This window comes from Cupressus sempervirens, chromosome 1 (genome assembly GCF_028749045.1).
Source record: "Cupressus sempervirens isolate cs-2001-9-10 chromosome 1, ASM2874904v1, whole genome shotgun sequence".
NCBI lineage: Eukaryota > Viridiplantae > Streptophyta > Pinopsida > Cupressales > Cupressaceae > Cupressus > Cupressus sempervirens.
In genome coordinates, this window is record NC_143118.1 from 539,009,166 (window position 1) to 539,024,469 (window position 15,304).

A 15,304-nucleotide genomic window follows, 5' to 3' on the forward strand; every position below is an offset into this window, starting at 1 on the left:
CTAGTAGAGATTATATATTGATTGAAGTTTGGTAAAAGATAATAATTTTTTGAGTTGGATTATAATTAATTTTTAATCAATTGATATTCATTGAGTTGATATTATAACTATGATATTAATAATTAAGTTGTGCGATAGAGTCTTATTTGAAAAGATTAATGATAATATGAATTTGTTAAGGGAATGTTGGTATTTTTTGAAAGATGACGAATATGGTCATTTAAGATTTTCAATAATTATTATTGAATTATTAATATGATCTTTTGAGTATTGAATTATAGTTGACTTTTATCATACAGAATTATAGTTAGTTATTAGTGAACGGATATTAATTGGAAGGTTGCTATGATTATGTAATTATTAATTAAATCAATCAATGAGAGTTAATTAGATTTAATTAACAATTAAGTTAAGTACTGAAGATTTAATTGATATAATTTTTTTAATAAGATTGTAAAAATATTGATATCAAGTTGATAGGTCTTATTCTTATGACTTGAATGATGACCTTAGATATTTAATGGTGAAGACTTAGTAATATTTAATTGATGACTATTAGAATATGGACCTATGTTAATTAATTGATGTAATTGATCATTTTAATAAAGTTATAATCTCTTATTCGAAGAATGATAATTGGTCCTCTTATAATATAACGAATAATGATTCTAAAGAAGTTGAAAGGTTAATCAATTAGAATATGAATCATGGTTAAATATAAAAGACAATTTAATTAAGGTCAATGATGATCAGTTTAGTGAATATTTATCCTTAATTTATTCTTAGAATGTAATTCTCAATAATGGAAGGGTAATGCTATCGGAGAACAATTAGGTTGACTTGTAGGTCAAATGATGAAACTTAAAACACTTGAAGTATACTTGCAAACAGAACGCTGGAAACCCCTACACATTATTCAACTATGTGAATTTAGTAAACCAAAATATGTGTTTGCATCGTGTATTCTATATGCTTCTTGTTTTAGGGTTTTGGGTTGACTAATGTTGACCAGTCCTAGGTTGTTACTAGAGGCTCGGGGGTTATGAGATGTGATGGCATGTTGATCTTATTTGGTCTTGATCTTTATAAGCCCAACCATGGTTATGTGATCGTATGCTCTATAAAATGTTTGTATTTGTTCTTTAGCCTTCATGTGTGAAGTTGAGATGTATATATATCTGAGATGCTTGAGCTAATCATTTTTGAGTCATCGATCAGTTATCTTTGGATTACTTTCTAGTTGCCATGATGGGACTGAAATGTGAATTTATTTCTTGATGATGTCATGTTGTGACATGTTTGACTCAACCATTTTGGAGTCTTCGATCAGGATGATTTTGAGATATTCTTGGTTGCTTGTTGAGAACTATCTATCTTGAGATATATTTTTGTTATTGAAAACTAATGGATACTTATGATTATCAGTGATGCCTTCAGTTGCCAATAGAGAACTGTTGTGGTCATGATTTTCTATGGATGCTTTTTCAGATGCTCATGGAGATTTGATGATTCTTATCTTGGAGATTTGATGATTCTTATTATGGATATTTGATGCTTTTATGCATATTTGATAATTTTATTATGGATTATTTTTTATGATTTTGAGATTTATGATTCCATGAGCTTAGGGTAGGTAATCTACTTGTAGTGTCGGGAAGTGGCTTGCAATGGGGGCCGAGGCCCTAAGTGGCTGCTAGGGTAACTCATTGTAAGTTTGGTTAATAAGTGATAACATTTACACACTAAATGTGGATTAAATGAACCTAAAAAGATAATTGTTTTGATGTTCTCGCCTATGCCTTGAGTGCTTGTACAAGCTAGAATGGGAGTAGTGAGAACACATGGTTGCGATCGTGCATTCCGTAGTATGCCTTGTCAGTATGAGAGGATACTAGTGGCCGCATGAGATCAGTATGGACCCGTGGAGTTTAGCTAAGTGCTAGGATAACTTGTATGTGATAAATGTGATGACACTTTCTCACTTATAGAGTAAGTTTCCTACATGTCTTTGTGTGCCTCTAGGAATTAGATGTCAATTTTGTGTGATGAAACCTTTGAGTTAATATACTTTTAGGATTCCTAGACTTATAGAGATTTGTGCTTCGTGAATTGATGTCTTATTTGGGACTTGAGATTATCTCTTCAGCACGGTGGGAGTGGTCCACTTAGGTTCCACGCGGTCAGGTGGTAGTGTATTTTCACTCTTATCATTTGAGATCCGTCTGAGACACCGTGGCTGGAGTATCCTTGGTTGATATTTATTCTTCATTATGTTCTTGGAGCATTATGATAGATAATATACCTTATGATGGATGTATTTACTGGTATTTTTCTTATATTGATAATTTGCTTTACTTTGCATGTTAGTAGGATGTTTTAGGAGTGACATTGCTACTATATTAATACCGATGATCTCTTCGGTGCTTTGAAATGTTATGCACTGAGGGATGACTAGGATCCACGATGGTCTAATGATGCTATTTACTGTTGGGAGGAACCATGCACTTAGTTATTTATATTTGTGATATATGGTTATCTTTTGTGATGGATGTTTATATCTTTTGTGATAATGTATCATATATGATATATGGTTTCATTTATGTTATTGCATCATGGATTAATATTAGATGATGACGATGTACTTTATTTACTTGGATGTTTATTCTTTTAAGCTTTTCATACCTTGTGATATGTACAGTGGATGATTGAGCTAAAACTAAAACATAATTACAAAAGGACACTTGTATATTGTTTAAGTACATTGGATGTATCATTGTTATTTCATAAGGATGGGATGTTAGATGAATAGTTAGTTTAGATGTGATACAACGTTAAGGGATCTTTAAAGATTGTAACCTGTTATGTATATATGTTATGTTTATTTTTATTTGAATTGTTGCTATTGCTTCCGCAAATGTTATGAATGGTTTTATCTTTCATGTTTAAAAAAAAAAAATTGTTTGACAAACTTAGTAAAATTCTTTGGATCCCTTGGTGGGGCATTACATTTGGTATCAGAGTCCAAGTTTCAACATTGGGAGCTCTGAGTATATTGGAATGCTACTAGTTATTAACTAGTTGAATAAAATTAAAACTTAAAACTATCATGTGTATCTTTTTCAAATTGAAAACTTGAAACTAAGTGAACTGAAACAGAACTTAAAACTGTTACTTGCATATTTTTATATTTCAACACTTAGCTTTCAAAACTAAAAATTTTACTAAAAATTTAAACAAAGGCAAAACTAAAAATTGAAACTCATTCTAGCTACAAAACATGTATCTTTTATCTATGTTGTAAGGTAGTAAACCTCTATTTATCTTTGCAATCATTAAGTTGCTCTTGTTTAGAATGAATTAAAGGATCTATTTTAGTAGTTGTTAAAAGAATGAATGTTGGATCGATATGGTTTTTAGTTTACCATTAAACCAGAATAATATTGCTCTAAGGGTGTTGTAATATCCTCAGTGGAAACATGTTTCCCTACAGAGGGAAAGGGTTCAATGGGACCCATATAGTATCTTAGTTTCTCATTCTTGTAGGCTTTCAGGAGTAAGCCTAATCTTAGGAGGGGTGGATGTAGTGTCAGCCCCTAGTTCGCATTTTGTTATCATTGTTGAACTCTTTTAAAGCTAGTTTTATGTTGTTGATTAGCAACATTCTTTTGAGATTATCAGATATTGTGCTATGGATTCAGTTTATTATGTGATGAGATTACTTAGACTCTACATTTCATGTATGTATGATGATTATTTTTAGTGTTCACAATTATTGATGATGATTATTACATTGCTTTCAGTTATTAATGATGATTAGTAAGATGATTTATTATCATATGTGCTTTCTTATGGATACTTACCCCATACTTGCATGTGTATGGTGTGCATGTTTGCTTTTGTATGGCGTGTCTGATGTGGTTAAGGAAGGGAGTCGTAGTCACCTGCTAGTCGGGATCTACACAATGCATCACTTCCTACCATTGTCTGTTTAGTTTAGTATATATTGTGTTTGTACATACATGATTTTTATGCAAGTTGCAGGTACCGGGTATCGACTTCTCTGAATTGCCAAGATGAGCATACCCTATCACATTATCTCAATGATAAGAGAGAGGGGAGATAAATTTTCAAGTCCAAATCCTAACCCTTTGAGCCATTTGTCCTAATTGGAAAATTAGGACAAGTATCTGAGTTGAATACCCACCGAATGTGTTGGATGACATATTTCATGATTTTTAACCCTTTAGATTTATTTTGTATGATTTGTTCTATGATGGATTTTTATATTTTATCTTGGAGGTCTACGGTGAATTTTCCATTAATTAAGTCTTAATAAATAGATTTAATTAATAAATTATTTATTTGAAAAAATTAATAAAATATCATGATCTTTGATATTTTGATTGTAATTAATTAAATGTGAATTATTGGAGAAAAGAAATTAAATAAAAGAAAATTAGAAATTAAAATTAATAATAATTATAAAATAATAATAAAGTAATAAATAAAAATAATAATAATAAAAGTTATAAAAATAAAAGTTATAAAATTTAAATAGAGATTATTTAAAAAGTAAATTGGAGTTATAAGCTTGCATGAGAATTAACATGTGTCAACAACACGGGGGTTAGTGCATCAATTAAGCACAAGGTGTCTACAACTCTATGACTCATCAAAAAGGTTGGAAAAGACTCATGCTTAGTTGGTGACACCTTTCAGCGGTTTCAAAAAGCAATCCAAAAGTTTCTTGAGAGCTCTTTATATTCAGACATTTATAGAATCTTAGAGAAGGGGGTGGAGAGCAATTGGAGCATTGAAGGACTCAAGAACTCTGAAGAAAGGAGCTTGCTCTGCGGATTTTCTGAGGAAGAGCGAATTAGCATCAGATTTCGGATAGATTCTTGTGATTTTTCTTATGCTATTTCTGCATCATGCATTCCTGTCTTCTTCGTGTCTTCTATATGTCTTCTGAGGAATTTCATATTTTTATTGTATGCATTTTCAATTTGGGCAATTAAATTTATTTGAGAATTTTATATGCATGGATTTAAAAAAAAAGAGAAAACGGGTTTGGGTTCGAATTAGAATCAAATTGAAATAGATTTGAAAATGGTTTCAAGATTTATGGCCAAATCCATTAGTGAAATTATTGGATAATTTTACAGAACAATTACCTTTTAAGAAAAAATTTTTTAATTGTCTTGTTGCTGCCCCTTGGATAGATCCAAATTCAGTCATTCATAACTTTTTATCGTGATCAAATTTATTCGATCGCTCCAGTCAAAATTGGCGCAACTTGGCCCTCTCCAACATATTTCAATTTCAGCCCCATCCAACGGTTCATTAGGGAGATATGGTCGTTGTACTAAGACTATTTTATTCAAGGACAGATATTTCTCCATTTTCCATAACCAAGAGTTCTTTATGCTTAAACTTCACAAAAATAATATATCAAAGCATGGAATGAATTAAGATATTATTGCAATCTTTCCTTATTAGAATCTTATTAATATGCATTAGTTTTATATGGTTTATTATGTAATCTAATTAAATCAAATTTAATTAATATTAATTAATAGTAGAAGAAGTGTAATTAATTACTAGTCAATCTAAGTAAATGGATGAGAAAAATTAAAAGAAAAGAGATTTTAATATAGTTTATATAGTGGACTTTTTATAATGTATATTGAATACTATTTAATATATATTAAACAATTTTAGAGTTGTTAAGAATTTGGAGATTATTCATGTTAAAATCTACAATGAGTTTTATTGGTTTGTGATAGGGATCTCTTTCAAACAACGTTTATATAGACAAAATATTATTAGAACTATTAGAAAATAGAGTCTAATGGTTGATTTTAATATTGATTAAATAATTGTAAGATGATAATTTATATTATGTTGATTTAAATTTAAAAATTCTGAATGATATTGGATTAAGACTGAATTATTATGTTATTGGTTAATACATTTGAATACCTTAATGGAGTTAAGAGTTAGTCAAATATTAACTAATGGGTTTTTGAAAGGATTCTATAGATCGAGTATGTATAGTTTGAGGAGTTTATTATTTATTAATGTTTGTAAGGACTAACAAACTATTAATAAATAATGGTTTAAATAGATATTAACAAATTTGATTAGAGTTAATCTAGTAGAGATTATTTATTGATTAAAATTTGGTAGAAGATAATAATTTTTGGTGTTGGATTATAATTGATTTTTAATCAATTGATATTCATTGAGTTGATATTATAACTATGATATTAATAATTAAGATGTGCAATAGAGTCTTATTTGAAAAGATTAATGATAATACGAATTTGTTAAGGGAATGTTGGTATTCTTTGAAAGATGAAGAATATGGTCATTTAAGATTTGAATAATTATTATTGAATTATTAATATGACCTTTTGAGTATTGAATTATAGTTGACTTTTATCATACAGAATTATAGTTAGTTATTAGTCAACTGATATTAATTGGAACATTGCTATGATTATGTAATTATTAATTAAATCAATCAATGAGAGTTAATTAGATTTAATTAACAATTAAGTTAAGTAATGAAGATTTAATTGATATAATTCTTTTAATAAGATTGTAAAAATATTGATATCAAGTTGATAGGTCTTATTCTTATGACTTGAATGATGACCTTAGATATTTAATGGTGAAGACTTAGTAATATTTAATTGATGACTATTAGAATATGGACCTATGTTAATTGATTGATGTAATTGATCATTTTAATAAAGTTATAATATCTTATTAGAAGAATGATAATTGGTCCTCTTATAATATAACGAATAATGATCCTAAAGAAGTTGAAAGGTTAATCAATTAGAATATGGATCATGGTTAAATATAAAGGACAATTTAATTAAGGTCAATGATGATCAGTTTAGTGAATATTTATCTTTAAGTTATTCTTAGAATGTAATTCTGAATAATGGAAAGGTAATACTATCGGGGAACAATTGAGTTGACTTGTAGGTCAAATGATGAAACTTAAAACACTTGAAGTATACTTGCAAACTGAACATTGGAAACCCTTACACATTATTTAACTATGTGAATTTAGTAAACTAAAACATGTGTTTGCATCGTGTATTCTATATGCTTCTTGTTTTGGAGTTTTGGGTTGACTAGTGTTGACTAGTCCTAGGTTGTTACCAGAGGCTCGGGGGTTATGAGATGTGATGGCATGTTGATCTTATTTGGTCTTGATCTTTATAAGCCCAACCATGGTTATGTGATTGTATGCTCTGTGAAATGTTTGTATTTGTTCTTCAGCCTTCATGTGTGAAGCTGAGATGTATATATATCTGAGATGCTTGAGCTAATCATTTTTGAGTCATCGATCAGTTATCCTTGGATTACTTTCTAGTCGCCATGATGGGATTGAAATGTGAATTTATTTCTTGATGATATCATGTTGTGACATGTTTGACTCAAACATTTTGAAGTCTTCGATCAGTATGATTTTGAGATATTCTTTGTTGCTTGTTGAGAACCATTTATCTTGAGATATATTTTGGTTATTGAGAACCAATGGGTACTTATGATTATTAGTGATGCCTTCAGTTGCCAATAAAGAACTGTTGTGGTCATGATTTTCTATGGATGCTTTTTTAGATGCTCATGGAGATTTGATGATTTTTATCTTGAAGATTTGATGATTCTTATTATAGATATTTGATGCTTTTATGCATATTTGATAATTTTATTATGGATTATCTTTTATGATTTTGAGATTTATGATTCCATGAGCTTAGGGTAGGTAATCTACTTGTAGTGTCAGGAAGTGTCTTGCAATGGGGGCCGAGGCCCTAAGTGGCTGCTAGGGTAACTCATTGTAAGTTTGGTTAATAAGTGATAACATTTACACACTAAATGGGGATTAAATGAACCTAAAAAGATAATTGTTTTGATGTTCTCGCCCATGCCTTGAGTGCTTGTACAGGGTAGGATGGGAGTAGTGAGAATGCATGGTTGCGACCGTGCATTTCGTAGTATGCCTTGTCAGTATGAGAGGATACTAGTGGCCGCATGAGATCAATATAGACGTGTGGAGTTTAGCTAACTACTAGGGTAACTTGTACGTGATAAATGCGATGACACTTTTCTGCTTGCAGAGTAAGTTTCCTACATGTCTTTGTGTGCCTCTGGGAATTAGATGTCAGTTTTGTGTGATGGAACCTTTGAGTTAGTATACTTTTAGGATTTCTGGACTTATAGAGATTTGTGCGTCATGAATTGATGTCCTGTTTGAGACTTGAGATTATCTCCTCAGCATGGTGGCAGTGGACCACTTAAGTTCCTTGGTTGGTATTTATTCTTCATTATGTTCTTGGAGCATTATGATAGATAATATACCTTATGATGGATGTATTTACTGGTATGTTTCTTATATTGATGATTTTCTTTACTTTGCATATGTTAGTTGATGATTTATTATGCTTTACTTTTCATGTTAGTAGGATGTTTTAGGAGTGACATTCCTACAATGTTAATACCGATGATCTCTTTGGTGCTTTGGAATGTTACGCACGGAGGGATGGCTAGGATCCACGATGGTCTAATTATGCTAGTTACGGTTGGGAGGAACCGTGCACTTAGTTATTTATTTTTGTGATATATGGTTATCTTTTGTGATGGATGTTTATATCTTTTGTGATGATGTATCATGTATGATATGTGGTTTCATTTATGTTATTGCATCATGGATTAATATTAGATGATGACAATGTACTTTATTTACTTGGCTGTTTATTCTTTTAAGCTTTTCATACCCTGTGATATGTATAGTGGATGATTGAGCTAAAACTGAAACATAATTACAAAAGGACACTTGTATATTGTTTAAGTACATTGGATGTATCATTGTTATTTCATAAGGATGGGATGTTAGATGAATAGTTAATTTAGATGTGATACAACGTTAAGGGATCTTTAAAGAATGTAGCCTGTTATGTATATATGTTATGTTTATTTTCATTTGAATTGTTGCTATTGCTTCAACAAATGTTATGAATGGTTTTATCTTTTATGTTTTTAAAAAAAAAAATTTTTGGCAAACATAGTAAAAATTTTTGGATCCCTTGGCGGAGCATTACATGTGGTGGACCATTTATCACAAGTTCGAGTGGCATTTCAGATGATACTGATAAGAACTATTTATTGTGTCTTCATTGATTTTGAATAGTGTTCCTTATTTGGGAGGCCTACATCTACTTTGTGACTATTATATGCTTCTTAGTTGTCATCATTTACTATCAAGCATTCTTCTATAATAAAGCACATTAACACCTACCTACTACTAGTGACAACTATTGTAACATTCATTTGAAGATACTATGAATGGTGGAAGAAAAATAGATAGTTTATTATGGTTTCTATTGGATTTATTACATAAAATTAGGTTAGTTTTTAAATTTAGTTTAAATAAATATATAAATAAGATATAGTTGCTGGGAAGTTATTCTCGTAAGTAGTTTTTGAAAGTAGTTCACATATCAATGTGAAACATTATGTATGTATCCAAATGTATCCAATGACAATTTGAATCAATAAAATTAGTCATTTTATATTTGAGCACTTTCATTTGGTCTCAAAACTCATTGATTGATGGGTAAAGAGTTTTTTTAATGGATTTTGGAAAATCAAACCCTAACTTTTGTGGATTTTATTGAAGAGAGGTTTGAGATTTATGCAGATATTATAATATTATATTGTCCATGAATATATTGTGATTTTTTTTTAATTAGGAATAAAATAGGGATCAATTGTAGGTTACATGAATCACTTAGTTTTTAATTATTTATTTGTTGTACATTATTGTTTTTTATACAATGGATAAATTAACTACAGTTCCCAAATTTGGAGGGCTTGAGTTTCACACATGGAAAATTAAGATAAAATTGCTTTTGACTGAAAAAGATCTATGGGAAATTGTTAATGGAACTATTTAGAAACCCCAAAATGCATATGAAATAACAAAGTGGATGGATAAAGATCATAGGGCCTCTATATTGATTGGACTTGGTCAATTAGATGCATATTTGCACCATACTAATCTTTCAAAGAATTCAAAAGAAATATGAGATGGACTTAACATCTTCTTTGGTTCACAAGCTTCTAGTGCAAAAATGTCCATAAAATAGATTTTTTTTAGGTTGAAGATGAATGAAGGTCATAACATTTTTCAAAATATAAGTACTTTTTGTTCACTTATTGATCAACTTGTAGGTGTGAACTCTAAAGTTCATGATGATGATGCCAAAGCGATACTACTTAGTAGCACACCTTCAAGCTTTGATCATATTTTTTTCACTTAAAAAAAAAAAAATCCTATCCTATAAACTTTAATTTCTCTTTTAATTGATGAAGAAGGTAGAGCTCATAAGAGTCATAATTTTACTAAGGATTATGCTTTATTTGCTAGAAAGAAATCTACTATTCCTAGCAGAAGAGAACTAAAATGTTTTTATTGTCAACAAAATGAACATGTGTAGATGAATTGTTTTTAGAGGGCCAAATATCTTATCAATGGGAAGTTGAAGAAAAATATAGCCTTTGTTGCAATTGAAGGTGAGACACACTTTTGTGATTTTGCAGTACATAGAAATAATGATGAATGTGATAGTTCATCTAGAAATGATATAAGAGTTGTGCTTTAAACAATAAAAATGAAATTATACGAGGTTGGAGGTAATGAAGGTTGGAGGATATTTTTATCATCTTGAGCTATATTCTCACTCAGAGATGATTATTGCATGGGAAGAAACTATTGGTGTCCCTATAAATTCAGGGCTTGAAAAACTTATCCCTAAAGATAAGAGGGGACTTGATAGATTTGTGTCCCTAAAGAAAATACAGGGCTTGGCTATGTGATTGACCTTCTATGGAGTGAGGGGCATGCAGTATTTGAAGAATGGTCTTAGAGATACTTAAAGGAGATGTCAAATTTCAGAGGAAAGGCATCCATGTGTAGACATATCAATGGTGATCATTTCTATGGCACCAAAGGAGGCATTAGACACACTCTAAGGAGATGTGAAATTTTGGAGGAACTGTCTCATTGTGCAAGGGAGGTGGAAACAATATTATTATGAGGGAAACTTTAGGATTTGCAATCTAAAGTTGTAGAGAGAAAATGTACTTCAATAAGTGAAGATTGGTAAAGCATTTTATCAAAGGATCCAATAATTTTTTTTTGTGAAAGCAGCTTCATCAAAGTTTTTAGTAAAAATATTTGCAACTTTAACTCCTATTGGATTAATGTAATAAGGGGGGAATGTTGGATTTATTACATTAAATTATTCTAGTTTCTAAGTTTTTTTTTAATAAATAAATAAATTAAATGTGTGTGTGTGTGTGTGTGTGTTGGGAAGTTATTCTCATAAATAGTTTTTGTAAGGGAAAATGAGGCTATATAAATTTGTTCACATATCAATGTGAAGCATTCTATATGTATTCGTATCCAATGACAATTTGAATCAATAAAACTAGTCATTTTATATTTTAGCACTTCCAGTTTCTAAAATCAAACAATAAGGAGTTCCTATTTATCATAGACCTAAAGACTTATAATTGATATGAGGCTGTAGAAAGAATAGTAGTTGCTTTTATTTCTTTAGGCTTTCCCTTTCCTAGCTATATAGTGGACAATAATAATTAAATATTAGATCAAGTACCACCAAGGGGGGTAGAAAACCAATACAAAAGAATGTATTTGGAGTTTTGGTGTCTAATTCACCTCAAGCTGATCATACCACCTTACCAGGGAGTTAACATCATACTTAAGGGATTTTAAACTTTATAATTTGGGTTGCAACTCATGAGTAATACAATTTCCAAACCTCTTATCAAGTTGTTTGTTTAAGTTTTCCTAATCTAGCTTTTCTAATTGCTATTTTGGGTAGTTTCTTGAAGAGTAATGAATTTCTAGAATTCATCTAACTATTTCATTTTTGGAATTATCACAAAATTTTGATAAAACATCTAAAACCAAAAAAAATCAAAATAGTTGAAAGAAAAAAAGCAAAAAAACCTTAGAAATTAACCAAGATTTTGTTGAACAAATATCACCATTTACATCATACAATTGGATGGGATCTTTGGACCATCTTAAACATTACACACTAAGGAAGAAATTAAGCTTGGAAATGTTAAAGTTGTAGCTTCAATCATATTAATTCAACTAAGATACATTGTTATTGATAAATCATCATTTCCTGTATCTCTGTGTGTGTGTGTGTGTGTGTGTGTGTGTGTGTGTGTGTGTGTGTGTGTGTGTGTGTGTGTGTGTGTGTGTGTGTGTGTGTGTGTGTGTGTGTGTGTGTGTGTGTGTGTGTGTGTGTTTGTGTGTGTGTAATAATAATATATATTATTACATATTATAAATATATACATACATACATATAGATTCATATATAGTTATGGTGCTTAGCTTCTGGATTACGATTGTGTCGAGATCTTTAAGAGCTCTCTTGCTCTCTCATCCTAATGATGGATCATGTAGTGTGATTCAAAACATTGATGGTAAAAGTATCAACACAATCTAATCCAAAAGATAAGCACCATGACTATCATATATATATATATATATATATATATATATATATATATATATATATATATATATATATATATATATATATATATATATATATATATATATATATATATATATATATATATATATATATATATATATATATATATATATATATATATATATATATATATATATATATATATATATATATATATATATATATATATATATATATATATATATAATGATTGAAACTTACAAACACATCTATTCATGAGACATGTCTCCTCTCATATTTATGTGAGGTCCAAATATGTATTTGGAATACATCAATCACATTGGCAATGTTAGTACATTTGTAGAAAATGATCCATGTTACTCAACATGATATTAGAGCCACCTGCAAATGTAGGAAGATGAAAAATATAAATATTGTTAATGAGAGATTAGATTTTAATGAACAATGACCATGTATACTATTCAAGATAATCACACTTGATATTTTATTACCCATCATAAGAGAATATAAAGTAATATCCATCCAACTAGATCATGCAAATGGATTTCACAATATTTCACATACAAGGAAATGTCTAAGCAGTGACGTGCAATAGAATGATTCACAAGAAAGCTTCAATTGGTAGCGACTTCACTCGAATAACCAAGAGAACTAGTTTGATACTTCACACTAATTTCTACTAGAAACTTGTATACATGTGGATGACCTATCTCAGATGATACAAGATAATAAATTAACATTGGATAATATATGGGCCTCTTTAATCATTGGTCTTTCTACCATCAATGCCTAATCTCCAACTTCCACTAAAAGTGTGTAACGTTGGATTCTTAGTCTCAAATTGAGCTTAATGTCATGCCAGACCATAGGCAACCCTTAATACCACTATAGATGATATTCATGTCACATTCCACTTACTTGGCATAGTAGGCCATTTGCATGATGTCGACTATCTTTATTGTGAGTTGTAATGTCTCAAATTAATCGGTTTCTTCCTACAAACTCTTCAAACATCCATGGAATCCATAGTGAAACTCATAAATGTATTTTTTTCCACAAGATTGAGGCTATGTCCAATATTAACTATTAAGGCATTTCATTCGTAAGTGAAATACAATCTAAGAAGGGATTCTCCAATGTTCTTTTCATCCTCTTCTCTCTATTTATGTTCTCTCTTAATCTGATCGACCTAGGATAAATCTTCCTAGATAAAGAGAGATTATTACCATGTGTAACATGCAACTCAAGGACCTTGATACATTAATCACCAAAAATAAAATATTTACAATTTGATACATGCATAAGGAGGATGATAAAGAACCTAGTGCATGAGGTGAAGGAAAAAGATTCATTTAGATGACTAGATTAATAGTAATTATTCAAAATATTTACAATACAACAGTTATGTATCAAACTTTAGCCTGTCTTAAAAGCCTAAAATAAATCACGATCAACTGAATGTACAATAACATTGAAATTTAAATATGGCATCAACTTTCAAAAGGCTAAGAGTCAAGCATAATAGTAGAAGATACAAATAAACAAAAAATTAAATGGGAAAATACCAACAATAAAATAAAAACCCTTCCACTTAGGTACATAGAGAGGAAACAATTACATTTGATCAACATCAATAGGGACTATGATGTGGAGCGATATTGAAAGGGAACACCTATCTCAAGAAGAAAAGATTGATAAGAATTATCTTTCTTGGTGTGAGGGATGTTGAGCAACAAGGGAATGATTGGATGAGTTACCATGTACATTGTAGATTGGATGTTGGACATTACCAAGAGGGAATGTGACCACTACCAAATAGAACTATCATATACCTTTAAAGACTTATTACGGAGTGCTAATAAATTATAGCACTAATAGATTTTGAGTTAAGTATAGGTGATTAATTATTTATTTTTTCACATTATTATGAAATGTATTATTCCTTACACTATCAATATGTTGATATATACACTAGAACATATTGAGATAGAAAAGTAAATGATTGATTTTTTAATAATGGTATAATGTAAAATTTTTGTGAGTAAGGATAATAATCTTCAATAATGATATTTGATAATTTAAAATTATTAATCATAAAGGATTTAGTGGGTACATATCAAGATAGTAGTGTAACTAATTTGTATTATTTTGAAATACCAATATTGTTATTGAATATAATAAGATATGGAATTTATTTATAAACAAGGAGAAGTTTTAGTAATGAAAAATGAAGTCATTCAAAGGGAATTATCATTTGACTTCCTTTATTGTAACTAGTAGACCAAGATAATTGTCTAGGAGGGACGCCTCCTGGAAACCAAGAATACCACTCACCTTTTCTCTCAAACTAGAAATTGTGTTAAAGAGAAAAACTTATCTTTTCTGGTAATTTATGCATTGACCAAAGACTAGTGCATACTGATTTAGGGTGTCTTTCTATTCTTTAGCTTCATGGATGGAGGAGATGCTGAATAAGAAAGTATCATCCACAAACTACTAGATCATTTGTGGGGGGCACTGGTAGGTAGGTTTACTGCCCTTAATTTTGCTAGAGTTAGTCAAAGAAACTAAATTTCTACTTAAAACTTCTGCTATGTGTGTGTGTGTGTGTGTGTGTGTGTGTGTGTGTGTATATATACATATATATATACATATATATATATATATATATATATATATATATATATATATAATATAATATAATACACATATATACATGT